The sequence below is a fragment of the Anabrus simplex genome, chromosome 2 (assembly GCF_040414725.1).
Source record: "Anabrus simplex isolate iqAnaSimp1 chromosome 2, ASM4041472v1, whole genome shotgun sequence".
NCBI classification, from domain to species: Eukaryota; Metazoa; Arthropoda; class Insecta; order Orthoptera; family Tettigoniidae; genus Anabrus; species Anabrus simplex.
The window spans coordinates 262227560-262243161 of NC_090266.1; the positions used below are offsets into that span (position 1 = coordinate 262227560).

General features: G+C 38.5%; 1 protein-coding gene across 1 annotated transcript in view; it reads left to right on the forward strand.

Annotated features, from left to right (window-relative positions):
• Window positions 1-2726: 2726 nt before the first annotated feature.
• The window catches only part of LOC136862771 (uncharacterized), a 142939-nt gene continuing 130063 nt past the window's right edge, over window positions 2727-15602 (forward strand). Inside the window, exon 1 of the mRNA XM_068226513.1 lies at window positions 2727-2737. The gene's annotated coding sequence lies outside the window, so the exon portion shown is untranslated. The remainder of the gene's footprint in view (window positions 2738-15602) is intronic.

Below are 15602 nucleotides of genomic sequence, written 5' to 3' on the forward strand. Positions count from 1 at the left end.
AACATCCATCGTCCCACCATCTGAGGCCACCAATATTGTGGGACTATGCGTTAGGTGTTAGTTTAAATGGGTGATAACATTCCAGATATGGATATATCTTTTGATAGAGAGTTTTGTAATTAAAATCATCGGCTTTATGTTTCTCAATCTGTTTGAGTATAAATATCTTGAACGCCTCGGGATCAAAGTTATGTAAAGAGCGTGTTGTACTCGTTACTTTATGGGACCATGTGGGTTGCACTATTGATCCGGAACCATGAGTGATAAATATTGGAAAGTGATCACTGCTATGGGTATCAGTTAATGTACGCCAGGTAGTTGTGGGTGCTATATTATAACAGCATAATGAAATATCCACTGCACAGGGAGGTGCTCCAGGGGGGGGGGTTAGTCTAGTCGGTGACCCATCATTGAGAATGACTAGGTTACTTTGCTGTATTGCATTCAAGAAGTTAGTTTGGTCAAGGAATAATCAAGAATGAACATCCGATACAATCAACTTGAAACTCTTAGAAAAACCAAGGACAAAATATAATATTTAAACCAAGAACAACATATACACTGCAGAGAATACGTGACACTTTGCAAGATATCGCAAGGTGTTGATAGCCAAACCACAAATTCAAATTACATCGAATGAGAAAATTCAATAAAACATCACCAAAGAACTTCACACCAAATACTGTATTTGTTCACACATGCAGTCTACACTGTGGTACGAACCGATCAGGTTATGCCGTGTGTGGCTTTTTACTTACTGGACGTGTGGTGTTAGCTCGTGCTTCATTTTTCTTGCATATCGTTAGCTGTGAGTACTTCGTGTGATGGCGGCCTCAAGTGGAGGGGAGGTCGTCTTGGACAGTTCGCAGCTGCCTATTGATAATGAGGTTGAAGTGGAAATGGACGATGAAACATAAGATAATCAATCAATCGATCAGCGTACTCAAGACAAAGTTCCTGACAAGCAGACAGCGCAACGTAGTCAAAAGCCAATATCTCCTGTTATTCAGGAACTGCATACCCGGGAACATTCTGGACCATATATTGTTTTGGTGGAATTATTAACAGATAAAAATGACGGGCAATTTCACCCTATGGCTTTAGGCCTACTTTTTTAAGATAGAAATTTACCAGTCAAATCAATAACACGTAAAGGCAGAAATCACCTCCAAGTCGAATTCAGTTACGCTGTTCAAGCGAACGATTTATTGTGTCATTATTTACTTGAAACTATTCACGCTCGAGCATACATATCCAGCTCAAATATCTTTCGTGTTGCTATTATAAGAGGAGTAGATAAAAACATGACTGAAGAGTCTATTCTCCAACACCTCAAAGCCGATTATAAGCTCAAATCTGTCCGGCGTTTGTATCGTAAAGCTGTTATCAATGACTCCATTGTATACATACCCACTGGTTCTGTCAAAGTAGTCTTCAGATCACAACATTTTCCACGCTATGTCTCACTTTATAGTGTATTTCTCGTTGTTGAACCTTTTATTTTCAGTCCAATTATTTGCAAAAATGCCAATGCTACGGTCATACCGTCCGGCAGTGTCGGGCACAAGCTTTCCGACGCGGCAAATTCTCCTGCAGTATGCCAAAGATAGGTGTACCGAACGGATTACAAAATGCGTACACTGTAAAGGGGACCATCCAACAGGGAATGATACATGCCCAAAACATAAACATCAACAGCTTGTTAAAAAAAATTATGAGCACTGAGAATATATCCTTCCCAGAAGCAAAATCTAAAGTTACACCCCGATATATTGTAATACTCAAGATCTGCAACAATTCCCACCGCTCTCTAGTGAACCCTTCTCCCCTCCCGTCGTAAACCCGAGAAAACGTAAGTTTACTCAGGTTATTACGCAATCGCTACTACCTCAACCCCTTCCGGGGTACGATAGAGCTCCACATATGGCTATCCTTAGAGATCCACCCATTTCACTTAACTCGCCTGTGAGTACCATAGCTTTATCTGACCCTGTAATAATTAAGAGGGGAATTCCTCAAGGCAGTGTTATTGGACCTTTATGTTTTCTTATATATCTATCAAAGATATGTGTAAAGAAGTGGAATTAGAGATAAGGCAGTTTGCAGATGATGTTTTTTACAGAGTATTAAATAAGTTACAATAGTAATGGATGACATCATGAGAACAGCAAAAGCAGCATATGGAGGAAGAGAAATGAACATGATGTTATTTGCAGATGATATTGTGATTTGGGGAGAAGACGACAGGAAGGTTCAAGAACTGTTGAATGTGGTGAATGGGAAGATTGGAGAATGTGGATTGAAAATAAGTGTAGAAAAGTGTAAAACTCGTGTTATGACTAGAGGGGAGAAAGAAGGGAAAGGTCAGATTAGACTTACAGGAATTAGTGGAAACGTTTAAATACCTGGGGAGTGAATTAATGGAGAATGCTCGACTGGATGCTGAGATTAGTAAAAGGATTCAAGCAGGAAGTTGTTTCTATCATAGTGTAAGAAATATGTTATGGGACAAAGATGTGCCAATGGAAGCAAAGGATACTATGTACAAGATGTATTAGTACCCATAACATCTTACGGAGCAGAAACTTGGACAATGACAAAGAAGGATGAGAGTCGAATACAGGCAGCCGAAATAAAATTCTTGAGGAGTATGATACAGAAGAGTAAAAGAGACAAAATAAGGAATGAGAAAATCCGGGAAGAAATTGGAGTGGAAAAAATGAATGATAGAATAGAGAAGAGCCGACTAAGATGGTTTGGGCACATAAAGCGAATGAGCGACGAAAGAATGCCAAAAAAGGTGATGGAAATGCAAATCCAAGGAAGGGAAGGCCGTGGACGACCACGATTGAGATGGAAGGATACCATCCAACGCAGCATTATAGAAAGAAACCTGGACTGGGACACAGTGTTGGAGGAGGAGTGGTGGAAAGACCGAAGAAAGTGGAGAGGAACCATATTTGCCCCTACCCGGCTACAGCTGGACAAAGGGAAAGGATGATGATGATGAATAAATAAGTTACAACATTTTGAGTGGCTGCAGGGTGAACTCGATAGTGTTGTGAGATGGACTGTGGGCAATGGTATGATGATAAACGGGGTTAAAAGTCAGGTTGCGAGTTTGACAAATAGGGAAAGTCATCTCAGTTTTATTTACTGTGTTGATGGGGTGAAAGTTCCTTTTGGGGATCATTGTAAGAACCTAGGTGTTAATATAAGAAAATACCTTCATTGGGGTAATCACAGAAATATGATTGTTAATAAAGGGTACAGATCTCTGCACATGGTTATGAGGGTATTTAGGGGTTGTAGTAAGGATGTAAAGGAAAGGGCATATAAGTCTGTGGTAAGACCCCAACTAGAGTATAGTTCCAGTGTATGGGGCCCTCACCAGGATTACTTGGTTCAAGAACTGGAAAAATCCTAGGAAAAGCAGCTCGATTGTTCTGGGTGATTTCTGACAAAAGAGTAGCGTTAAAAAATGTTGCAAAGTGTGGGCTGAGAAGACTTGGGAGAAAGGAGATGAGGAGCTCGACTAAGTGGTATGTTCCGAGCTGTCAGTGGAGAGATTGCGTTTGAGGACATCAGTAGACGAATAACTTTGAGTGGTGTCTTTAAAAGCAGGAAATATCACAATATGAAGATAAAGTTGGAATTCAAGAGGACAAATTGGGGGAATAATAATTTCGTGTGGCTATTTCTAGCCGAGTGCAGCCCTTGTAAGGCAGACCCTCCAATGAGGGTGGGCGGCATCTGCCATTTGTAGGTAACTGCGTGTTATTGTGGTGGAGGATAGTGTTATGTGTGGTATGTGAGTTGCAGGGATGTTGGGGACAGCACAAACACCCAGCCCCCGGGCCATTGGAATTAACCAATTAAGGTTAAAATCCCCGACCCGGCCGGGAATCGAACCCGGGGCCCTCTGAACCGAAGGCCAGAACGCTGACCATTCAGCCAACGAGTCGGACAAATTGGGGGAAATATTCATTCATAGGAAGGGGAGTTAGGATTTGGAATAACTTACCAAGGGAAATGTTCAATAATTTTCCCATTTCTCTGCGATCACTTAGGAAAAGGCTAGGAAAACAACAGATAGGGAATCTGCCACCAGGGCGACTGCCCTAAATGCAGATCAGTATTGATTGATTGACTGATTGATTGACTAATTGCTTGCTTGCTTGATTGATTGATTGATTGATTGAATGATTGATTGATTGATTGATTGATTGATTGATTGATTGATTGATTGATTGATTGATTGATTGATTGATTGATTGATTGATTGATTGATTGATTGATTCATTGATTGATTGATTGATTGATGGCAGGTCCAGATTTCGCGTAGTTAGCACCCTGGGCATACTATATTTTGCCCCCGCTCTTTTTCTGTTTCTCTAATTAATAATTATTTACAAATTAAGTATTGCAGTTTACAAGGATATGAGTTTTTAAACAGCACATTATGCAAATAAAGTTATTTTTTATAATTTAATTTACCAAGCCATATAAAGGTATCGGCCAAATAAGAATCAGGCTGCTTTTATCTTTTTAAAACCCGTTGGTTCAGTTTGATAGTTGGTGTGTAAGTAAACACTTCTAGAAGTATGACACATATAAATTATCATTAATTTATTGTAATTTATTTCGATCACACTTAAAAATACAAGTTTTTATAGGCTACTTGCATATAATACTACTTCCTAGAAAACTCTTGAACAATTTCATCAAAGTTGGTTTTCAAAGTAAAAATCTTTTTCGCTTAAAAATGAAAAATCCCTTTCTGCAGTACAGTTGGTTATTAGTAAGGTCTAAGACATTCCAACTGCAATTTCAAGGTTAGGAAAAGTACTTGACAAATTGTTTAGCTTAATGTAAGAATACAGTTTAGGTAAGTTTTGTAATTGCTCGTGTTCAACATACATTTGTAAGTGTAATCACTCATTTACAAAATCTTGACTGATGTCTTCAAGGTACAGTGAACTAAGCTTCACAGCAGCGTTCTTCACTTCTGATGATTCGGATGATCAAGACAGTCATAGAGGTAACACCTGAAATCTGGAAGCTACGACTTCATATGCTTATTTCCTTCTCGCTAAGTTTCCTAAAAGTGGGTCCATTATTTTAAGGAACACATTAATTTTGAATTTTCTTCTTGCATTTAGATCTCCTTCAATCACACGTGTTTCATCTAAAAATATTTTCCGTTTTCTTACTCTTGAGTAGCTTGGAACATCACATCCACCTATTTTCAAACTAGATTGCTCATACATGTTACACTCATCCCTTTTCGCTTTGATGAATCCTTCCAGGGTTTTCTATTGTTTCACTCCTCCCTCAAGATTAAGATTTTCATAGTGCAAGTTTTTAGAACACTTGCCAACTCTTTCAAAAATGTCATTCCACACAACTAATAGAAAAAGTCGTCTGGGAAATTTGAAATTTAGTTTCAATATTTTGTGCCTCAAGTATACAAGCAGGTTTTACAACGATTGTCGTATTTCTTCATAACCTATTACCAGAGCTCTGACAGCGTCTACTCTTGCAGACTTTCTGTTTTCTGATAAATATTTTACCAATGGCGTACCGTTTCTGGCCAAGAATTTCTTCAAAATATTCCACCTGTACGTTGAAGCAGAAAAGTAATTATCAACTCCTGGACGAAGCCAGAGTAAACTAATGTGGAAGTGCAACATTCTGCGGCAGCCGAATCAACAAGATTTAATGAATGTGCTGCACACGAAATGTATTCAGAAAGGGGACTTTACTGCCTTATTCGGACCTGAAGATCTGAGTAAGCTCCTGACATATTGGAAGCATTATAGTAGGCTTAAAATGAGGAGACTGGACCATGAGGAGTCTGGACCACGGGGTGACTGGCCCAGCGCTGCCTCTGCGCGTGCGCGGGCGCTTCCCTCCCTGCGGACGCCACTCACTTGCCAAGGCGCGTCCGGAATGTACTCTCCTGTACAGAGGGCCTCTCGCTGTCAAGGCTACACACAAGTGTGGACTGTCGCTCCTCGCGGCACCTTTCTACTGCTATGCCTAGGTGGGTGGGTGTGATAGGTAGCAACACTTGTTATGGTGCGTGATTGAGTATCTTTCACCGAAGGGTATTGTGAGAGCAAGCATGCTAACTATTAACCTTACTCTCCTAGTAAATATTTAAAAACTCTATTGTGTATAATTAACTGCTTAGTTCAATCACAAAAAAAATCCTACCCTACTTACCTATAATTATTTATGATCTTGATTAGCTCTCAAATTATTTATGTTGGTGACAGGAAGGACATCCAGACATAAATTATCATGTAAGATAATCGCATTGTCTACTAAATTTATATTTTTTGGGGACACCTCTCACTTGCCAGGGCGCATGAGGGAAATGTTAACTACACTTACCCGGAGGTCTTTATGTAAGAGGTAAATATTTCTGGAAAGGTGTGGGCAAGGTGCTGTGAGTGGATTTGCTTCAAAATGTCACTTGCTGGAGTGCCTCTCACTGGTCAAGGAGGCCAGCCACATGTGAAATAATAACTACGCACTCAGAGGTCTTTACGTAGGAGGCAATTATTTCTTGAAGGTTACTGTTGTGGGCGAGGTACAGCAACTATGCGGCAACTGGATTTGCTTTAAAAGGTTACTTGCTGGCGAAAGGTGAACAGGATGTTAGTTTATGTAAAAAAGAATCCCCTCTCCTTCTCCCCTACTGTGAGTGAGGGGAAAAACACTAAGGAGTGGTTCAGTGCGGTTGTTACTAGACAAGATTTGCTTTGTAGTTTGTTGGAAGGTTACCTCTATCATGAAAGGTGAACAGGATGTTCATGGCAGGTTGTAATTTTGAGTGAAGTTAAACCACTAACGACTCCAGCCCACTGGTGAGGAGTGATGGTGGAGACATAAGTGCTTAGTTTAATAAATACAATTTTTTTCTAAACTACTTACCTTTTAATTATGTATGATCTTGATTATCTCTCATATCGTTCATGTTGGTGACAGGAAGCACATCCAGCCGTAAATCTTGACGTTAAATACACGCATTGTTTACTAAATGTGTATTTTTTCTCTGTCTCATACTAACCTTACATGAATAAATGACATCCATGAAATATCAGTGTACTAGTTAAAAACAAATAAATAATTACTTTACTCAGATAAAGTCTGAAATCAGAGGTTGATTAAGAAATTCCATCGTTACAAAATAGGTATTCTAGTACGAATTTTTACATACGGAATAAAAACAGGTCGCCATTTTTGCTAGAGTTCACTGGATACGTCGTCAACTGTTTGTAGTCTTCGAGATCAAACAGCCCATACATGGAGGTGTCATGTCAGTGATTTCTTATTATATTTGTCCAAGATGGTTAACACAAATATTTTGTTGAAAAAAATGCATTACGATCTCTGAACTAATTAATTGGTTAGGCGGACACAAGATGTGCTATCTCATCACAATTATATCGTATATATATATATATATATATATATATATATATATGTGTGTGTGTGTGTTTAGCACGGAAGAAGAAATAATAAATCGTCTAATGAATCAGTTAAGGGCACGTGAATTGACCGCGAGTTAAAATGACGTAGAATAAGAAACATACAATAAAAACGACACCAAAGGACTTCGGTGAACAAAGACATCAAACACGACAGTGTTCAACAAAACAAAAGAACTCGCTGACACGTAGCAGAAATATTGGTTGAAAAACTGTAAAGCATGGCTTCTTTAAAATAAAATATTACGAATTATTCTTTAATCAACCTCTGACTTGAGACAGTATGTGAGTAAAAGCTATAATTTTTCACACTCACACAGGTAGGTGCCAACGGCCGTAGCCGCGTTGAAACACCGGATCCCGTGAGATCTCCGAAGTTAAGCAACATTGGGCGTGGTCAGGAGTTGGATGGGTTGCCACGCGCTTTTCGTGGGGGTAAGGGAATGGAGGAGCGGAAAGGAACTGGCCACCCTACCGCACGTAAGCCCCGGCTCAGGAACACCTCTGCGGAGGTTCGGACCTGCCTTCGGGCAGAATAACCCTTACCTTACCTTACACAGGTAGGTCCTTTGATGATAGAAAAAAATTCTGAGGAAGGAATCGATGCTAAAGCATTTGCTTGGTGAAAAAAGTATGTGTCTGCATATATAGGTTAGGAAGGATTATTCAAGCAACTCGAATAATAAGTAGAACATCACACTGTTTTATTTACCTGTTAGTTCAAAATACATATTTAAATTCTTTCTTACATGCCTCACAGCCCTTAATCACTGGATTCGGGCCGTCAAAATTATCAACTTCATCTTCTCTATGGCAAAAATGCCTTACACAACGTTTGCAAACTGCTATTTCTAGTTTCGCTTTTGTATAGAAGGGAAGTTACTCCCATACTTCACCTAAATCTTTAGCAGCATATATTGAGAGAAACCCAGATGGTAAATAGTTAGTTAGATGTTGTGGAATTCGAAGTAAACTGCCATGTGTATAGTATGATGGAATAGCCTCACTTACTAGTGAGAAATATATAGTACGTAACACATCAGGTTTAATATTTGTTGTACAAATTTCACATTTACACTGGATGTTACTGTTAGCTTCACGGTTTTTCTTCTCACCAAACTCATTCTTTACTTGTCGTTCCATGATTGTTGACACACACACACACACACTGTTGCCAACGCTGCCAATACCTTACTATTTATTCACACACTTCTTTAAATAGTGTGCTACAGTTGACATTACGTCACACTGACATGTCGTATAGTCCAGTTAGCTTTAAGGTACACTTCCCTTAGCAGTTGGCTAGTGTGAAAATAGCGCATTAGAGATAATTATTTTATGCTTGCTAACGAGGAGGATCGAACTTGATCTCTTCTGGGTAGCTAACTAAAGATGTGAGCGAATTCGCTTGTTTTATAAAAAAAATTAATGCTAGGTGTAAGATAATCTCACATCATATTACCAGACACGACTTTATGGTGTGTAAAAATTTGATTTCGTTCACATATGTTTTAAGCAGAACGTCGCTTCGTAGTGAATATCAGTACCGGATATTTCCTGCAAGGAGTTTTCGCTAAACCGGTTAACGCCCTACCTCTTTCGCGGTCATTGTTGGTCATGGCCGAGCTTCGACCACGGTTTCACTCCATCAGGCTACTAAAAAAGGTGTGTAAACTGAAGTGCACCACGCCACGCAGGTTACTAGCAGATGTTGATCCCAAGCAGGTTTTTTGAAACTAGTTTTGTTTTTTCAAATTACATGTCGCCGTTAGAACGGGTATATATAATGCGATTCGCTTGCTGTAAGTACGTCAAAGTTTCGAAAAGCTTTGGAAATGACAGCTGAGCAACGAAGTCTTTTCGAAAAACTTGTAGCGCTGCAGGAAGTAATTAGATTACAAGAAATGTGTGAGTTAAATAATATTAGAGAAGTGGAGGGCGCGTTTGAACGCGCTGTTGTAAATAGAATGAGAGATTTGACTAACGAAGAATTTCGGCACTTCGTTAGTCTGTACACTCATATCATTTCACAGCGCGATAATCCGCACTTCCCACTATTCTTTATACACAAATTCTGTTACTTTTCCTGCAGCGCTATATTAATAGAGCTGGGGGAATTAATAGACTCGTATGAAAGTGACGAAGATATCATTGGTGAGTTTCAACTTTTTTAATTTCAAGAAATCGTCTATTGTAGGATCGGGAAAGATTTAATTTTACATTAACTTTTTCTTTCGATACAGTTGAAGAATAGGAATTGGGAGAGCCTGGAGGAGGGCGAGAATTTAATTTATTTGAACCGTTATAAGTGAGTGTAAATATCTTTTATTTTCTTGCTTTTTTCTGCTCTTAGGAAGACAAACTAATTAAAGAGATTTTTTACATCGCACTAACACAGACACGTAAAGGAGTAGGAAGAAAAGAACCGTAGCTATATGTATATATTTTGCTTTCCTTTTTTTAGGAAAGAAAGAAAGTAGTCTATTTTTTTAGGAAAAAATATAAGTTATCTTCAGTTAAATTTTGTTTAATACAATTTATTAAGATACATGTTACATAAATGTTTCGAATTAATTTTGCATAGTTGAAGCGAAAATATCTTCTTGCTTGAGGTAATGTCCAACGTTGTCATCATCAAAACAAACAGCACTGTTTCTTGAGCAATGGAAATCTGCAACAATAGAGAGAGTTCACTGTAAGATGGTAAATCTATCAGACATTAGAGTAAAAAAATTAAAAACAAAATTATATATATTATACTAACGTACTTACTATTGATTTTTTTTAGAATACATATTCCTTCGGAATCCATGAATAATGTGTGGCGTCAAAACCTAATCAAGAGACTAATACCTTTGCGTTCTTTCTGCGGAAAATTTTATCAATGAGGTATATTTTAGGATGTTTTGTCTTCTGCAGTTCTTATTCATAGAACCCTCCATATATTGGTTTATTTTGATAGTTGTGAAGCAAGTAAGTTCTCGGGAATGTTTCTTTTACTTTTCTTACAGTAAATGATTCATTACTCCAATTAGGAGTATAGCCCTTTGTAAAATATCGCTTAATTTTACTTATTCGTACTGTGTCACCTACTTTAAATTTTGGTGGATAAGGAGACTTCTTTTTCTTCATTTCTCGTAATTTGTACACAGTTGCAAGTTGTTGTGGATTATTTGTGACGTCTATAGGTTTCATACCAATCGTACGATGTTTTCGATTATTATATTCATGTAATAGTTTTGGTAGTATACGAATGCCGAGAATTTCCTCCACATCCACTGCTTCAGTGTTCGATTGAAGCGTTCAACTACGCTTGCCTTCAAGCTGCTCCCTGTCGAATAGTGTTTAATTTTCCTTTTTGTAATCCACTGTTGAAAAATCTTATTATAAAATTATTTTCCCCTGTCAGTTTGAAGATGTTTTGGATAGCGTTCACATTTTGAATAGATGCGTTCCATATTTTCCGCTATTTCGTTTCCTGGTTTTGTTTTAAGTGGAACTGCCCATGCATACTTTGAATAAACATGTATTTATATCCACTATTAACTTTCGAAAACAGAGACATATCAACGAGATCAGCCTGATGCAAATCATCCCTCGCGCGGCTAATAACGTTCCGTCTTTCAAAATTCTTTCGCCCATGAGCGTGGAGTTCTTTCGCTATTTCTTCTCTGATTTTGTTCATAAAGTATGGGTAAAAGAATTCGTTCTGTCTCGTCTATTCGTTTATGAATCGAAGTCGATCTATAGCCAGTTGTTGCCAGTTGCTTCTTCTGTCTTCACATCCAATTTTATAGATTACTGAAATATCCTTAGAGAATCTAACCGCTATGAATTTATTTGCGAACGGAAGATCGTCCCACCGCGCAGTGTTCATTTATTCGATAAACCTCGATTTTCGAAGATCTTCTTCGATTGTCAAGATTTCGTTAGTGTGTGACGAATGACCTGCACTTCTAGATGCTATTAGCTTTTTCAGTCTCTCCACTAGATTGTTTGGATCATTCCAATGAACTAATTCGGTCTTCTTTCTTTGTTCATTTTTCCACTTAGCTACTTTTGATCCTCTTCATGTACGTTTGTATTTGTGTACACTCACGAATTTCGGTGTGTTCCTTCCTTTTTTTCACTTTTGCATCTTCTAATAATGGCTTGATAATTTTTTGAAATTTGAGCGATTTTGTGCCTCTCATTTGCTTGCCAGCGTCATACTGTTTCCTGTGCACGTTAGTGTAATTTAATATATGACTGTAAGCTGACAGATCCTTATCATCATACAACTGTGCGTCCGGATCTTTATGAAATAGTAATTCAATGAGAACTTCAGTTATAGGATAGTTAAAATTGTCAATCAAGAGATTGTTATCGCAAAACAGTACATTTTTACTCCCTAAATAGAGTTCTCCATGAGCTACTCGAACCGCAGATATTCTATCAGCTTTGTGTCTCAATTGTGGGTTAAGATAATTTTGCAGGAGAGTCGTTACCTTTCTTTCGAGAGCTTCTTCTTCTGATCATTCTTCATCACTTATATAACTATTTAATTTTCGATTTTTCTTTGCATTTAATCCATTCGAGTTAACTGTAAGCTGCTGCAGTTTATTTAATGGTTCAATTATTGGTTTAAATGTTTCTTCTAACTTTAGATGGTTTAAAGCCATATCTGCTTTAAGAGAGTTATATTTTTTACATCTTTTCTTAATTTTGCTAGTTTATCCTAGCAAGATGGCGGAGAGCTCAGTCATAGTGTAAAGTGTGTGTCAAGGCTAACTTGTAAATCTGCAAGATAAACAGCAACTAAGTGCCATTCGCGACCTAATCTCCATAGTTTTAATAATCACCGTCCAATACTGACAAAATTCATGACGCTACGGGATGTAGTTCAAAAGGTATCGGCAATTGAAGATGCGATGCAGCATTTTCGCGCCCAACTCAAGGAGGCGACCAGCAGCGCCAACCGGGAGGAGAAACTACAGCGGCTGGAGCAGGAGTTCTGTGCTTTTCAAGAGAAAGTGTCTGGTGAACTGAAAGACATAAAAAACAATATTTTAAAAATAGAGGAAAAGCAGGACGAGCAAAGAGAACGGATGGACGAAGCGGAACAATACAGCCGCCGAAACTGTCTAATTTTGCATGGCGTCCCGGAAGCACCAGGTGAAAACGTATACGCTAAAGTATTATCAACAATTAAAGAAAAACTGGATATCGAGCTTAATATGTCAGACATTGACCGTTGCCATCGCTTAGGTGTTCCGAAGCGAACAACGGCTGATGTGGTTGCCACGGGTAAACGCCCACTGATTATTAAGTTCCTGCGGTACCAGGATCGTGACCGCATTCGGAGAGCTAAACGTCGGCTAAAAGGCACGCACTTTCTCCTGACGGAAACGCTCACGGGTACCAGGAAGAACTTTTTAAATCGTGCACGAGATCACTTTGGCTTAAATCGTGTCTGGAGCCAGGACGGTCGCATTCTTGTGCTATGTGACAATGGACGAAAGGTGTTAATTACTACAATGGTACAACTTGTTAGTTTAATGTAAAACACGAGTGAGCATTGATACGGACTCATTACTGAGATGGCATTAATGGATAACGTTGTAGTTTTAAGTAAATGTGCGTGTATGTGTGTGAGTGAATGTGACTGTGCCCCTGGAAGTACTTGCGGTGAGAACAAGGTGAGTAAGCAGAAGTCTTTTCTAGATAATGGCTAGTCACAATACAAGTGCTATTTCTACCGATTGTGGTGACCTTGATGTCAGTGACCCGCTCCCACCCCCTCCCCAGTCGCCCCCTTCACCCTAACCTTCAACAACGTCAGTGGGAAACATTCTCAGGGAAAGTCTTTCAAGATATCGGCGAGCCCTACAGTGTTGTCATATTAACGCGCAATCGTTAATGGCTCACATTGACGAAATACAGTCCCTCTTTCATGATAGTAATACCTTGCACTGCATATGTGTAACTGAGACTTGGTTACAACCCTCACTATACTCAGGCCTGGTTGAATTAAATAACATGACTTTACACCGTCTAGACCGAAGAAAACGTATAGGGGGAGGGTGTGCTATATACTGTCGTAATGACATCAAAAGTAAAATAGTGGCTACTTCAGACCAGACAATTCCCAGTCGACCTGAGTTTATGTTTATAGAAGTTTTGGCTAACAATCAAAAAGTACTGATCGGAGTAGTTTATAAACCCCCAGACGTAAGACATATATCGGACCTTGAAATTTGCTTAGCCAAGTTAATTCCACTGTACGAAAATATAATTATACTTGGGGATTTTAATACAAATCAGCTGACCGCGACAAACGACTCATTGCATTTACAAAATATGTTCTTTAGCTTAGACCTGAACATCCTACCTCTAAATGCTACTAACCATCTACATACAGTAAACCGGACGACTCTTACTTTGATTGACTTGATCATAACTAACAATACTCAGAAAGTTTTAAATCACGGACAGCTTGCAGTGCCAGGTATTTCTACCCATGATCTAATATATGTCTGCTATTCATTAAAGACGCCAAAATATGAAACTAAATATATAACACGCAGGGATATAAAAAATCTAGACAAGGAAGGAATACGACACGAAGCATATTATCTGCCGTGGAACGATATTTTACACATGGATGATATTGACGTAAAAATAAATAAACTATCTGATCTGGTGTTAGAACTGTATGACAGATTTGCTCCCAAGAAAGAGATCCGGGTGACTCGACCAGCTTCTCCGTGGTTGACTAGTGAGATTAAATCCGAAATGGCAAAGCGTGACTCATGGTACAGAAGGTTTAAACGAACGGGTAATGCTAATGACTTTGAAAATTACCGCGTTCTCCGCAACAGGGTTAAACAGTTAATCAGAAACAGTAAATATAAACACATATGTCAAGCATCGAAATGCAAGAACTCGACAGAAATATGGAAACAATTACGAACGATGGGTATAGGTCGAAAGTTACTAAAGCAGGCGCCGAATGTATCCCTTGATGACTTAAATTTACACTTCACGTCGGCCGAATCCACTGTAAGAGCAAATAATAATAATAAAAATAATAATAATAATAATAATAATAATAATAATAATAATAATAATTTTCATAACTGTACAAATAATAATAATAATTTTTATAACAATAATAATATTCATTTTATGCAAATTCAAGATACATTTGTGTTTAAAGAGGTTGGTGTAAATGACGTAAAACGAGTTATGTATTCTCTCAGATCAAATGCTGCTGGACACGATGGTATACCTCTGTCTTTCTACAAATACATCATTGGCGCCATTCTGCCGATCGTAACACACATTATTAACTACTGTTTAACCCAAGGAATTTTCCCTACGGCGTGGAAGGATGCCCTCGTCATCCCAATCCCAAAAAAGGATGGACCCAGTATTCCTTCAGATTACCGACCAGTTTCTATCCTACCACCCTTGTCCAAAGTGCTGGAACGCCTGGTACATGAACAAATCCTTACGTACTTACATAAATATGCTTTACTCGACTCTTACCAATCAGGCTTTAAGAAAAAACATAGTACCATGACAGCTCTGCTGAAAGTGACAGATGACATTAGATATGCAATGGAAAACAAACAAGTGACAGTACTTACTCTTTTAGATTTCAGTAGCGCATTTGATACTGTCGATCCTAGGTTGCTTCTTTCCAAATTACAGTCCTTAAACTTTAGCCAGAAAGTGCTGGAATTTTTCTATTCTTACCTCACAAACCGCCGGCAGTGTGTGGTTGCAAATAATAATAAATCAACGTGGCGAACAAATAATATGGGTGTTCCACAAGGGTCAGTCCTAGGCCCTCTCCTATTCACTTTATATATAAATGATATCACCAGATCAATTAAGCACTACAAGTACCATCTTTATGCTGATGATCTGAAAATTTATTACCACACTAGAACTAATAATATACAGCAAGCAATATGTAATGTAAACGCTGACCTTGAGCAAATTAATAGCTATGCAATTAAAAACAATCTTAAATGAAACCCCCATAAAACGCAAGCCATTATCATCGGTACATCAAAGAGTCTTCCCATTTTAAAACAAAATTGCATTCCTCCCGTA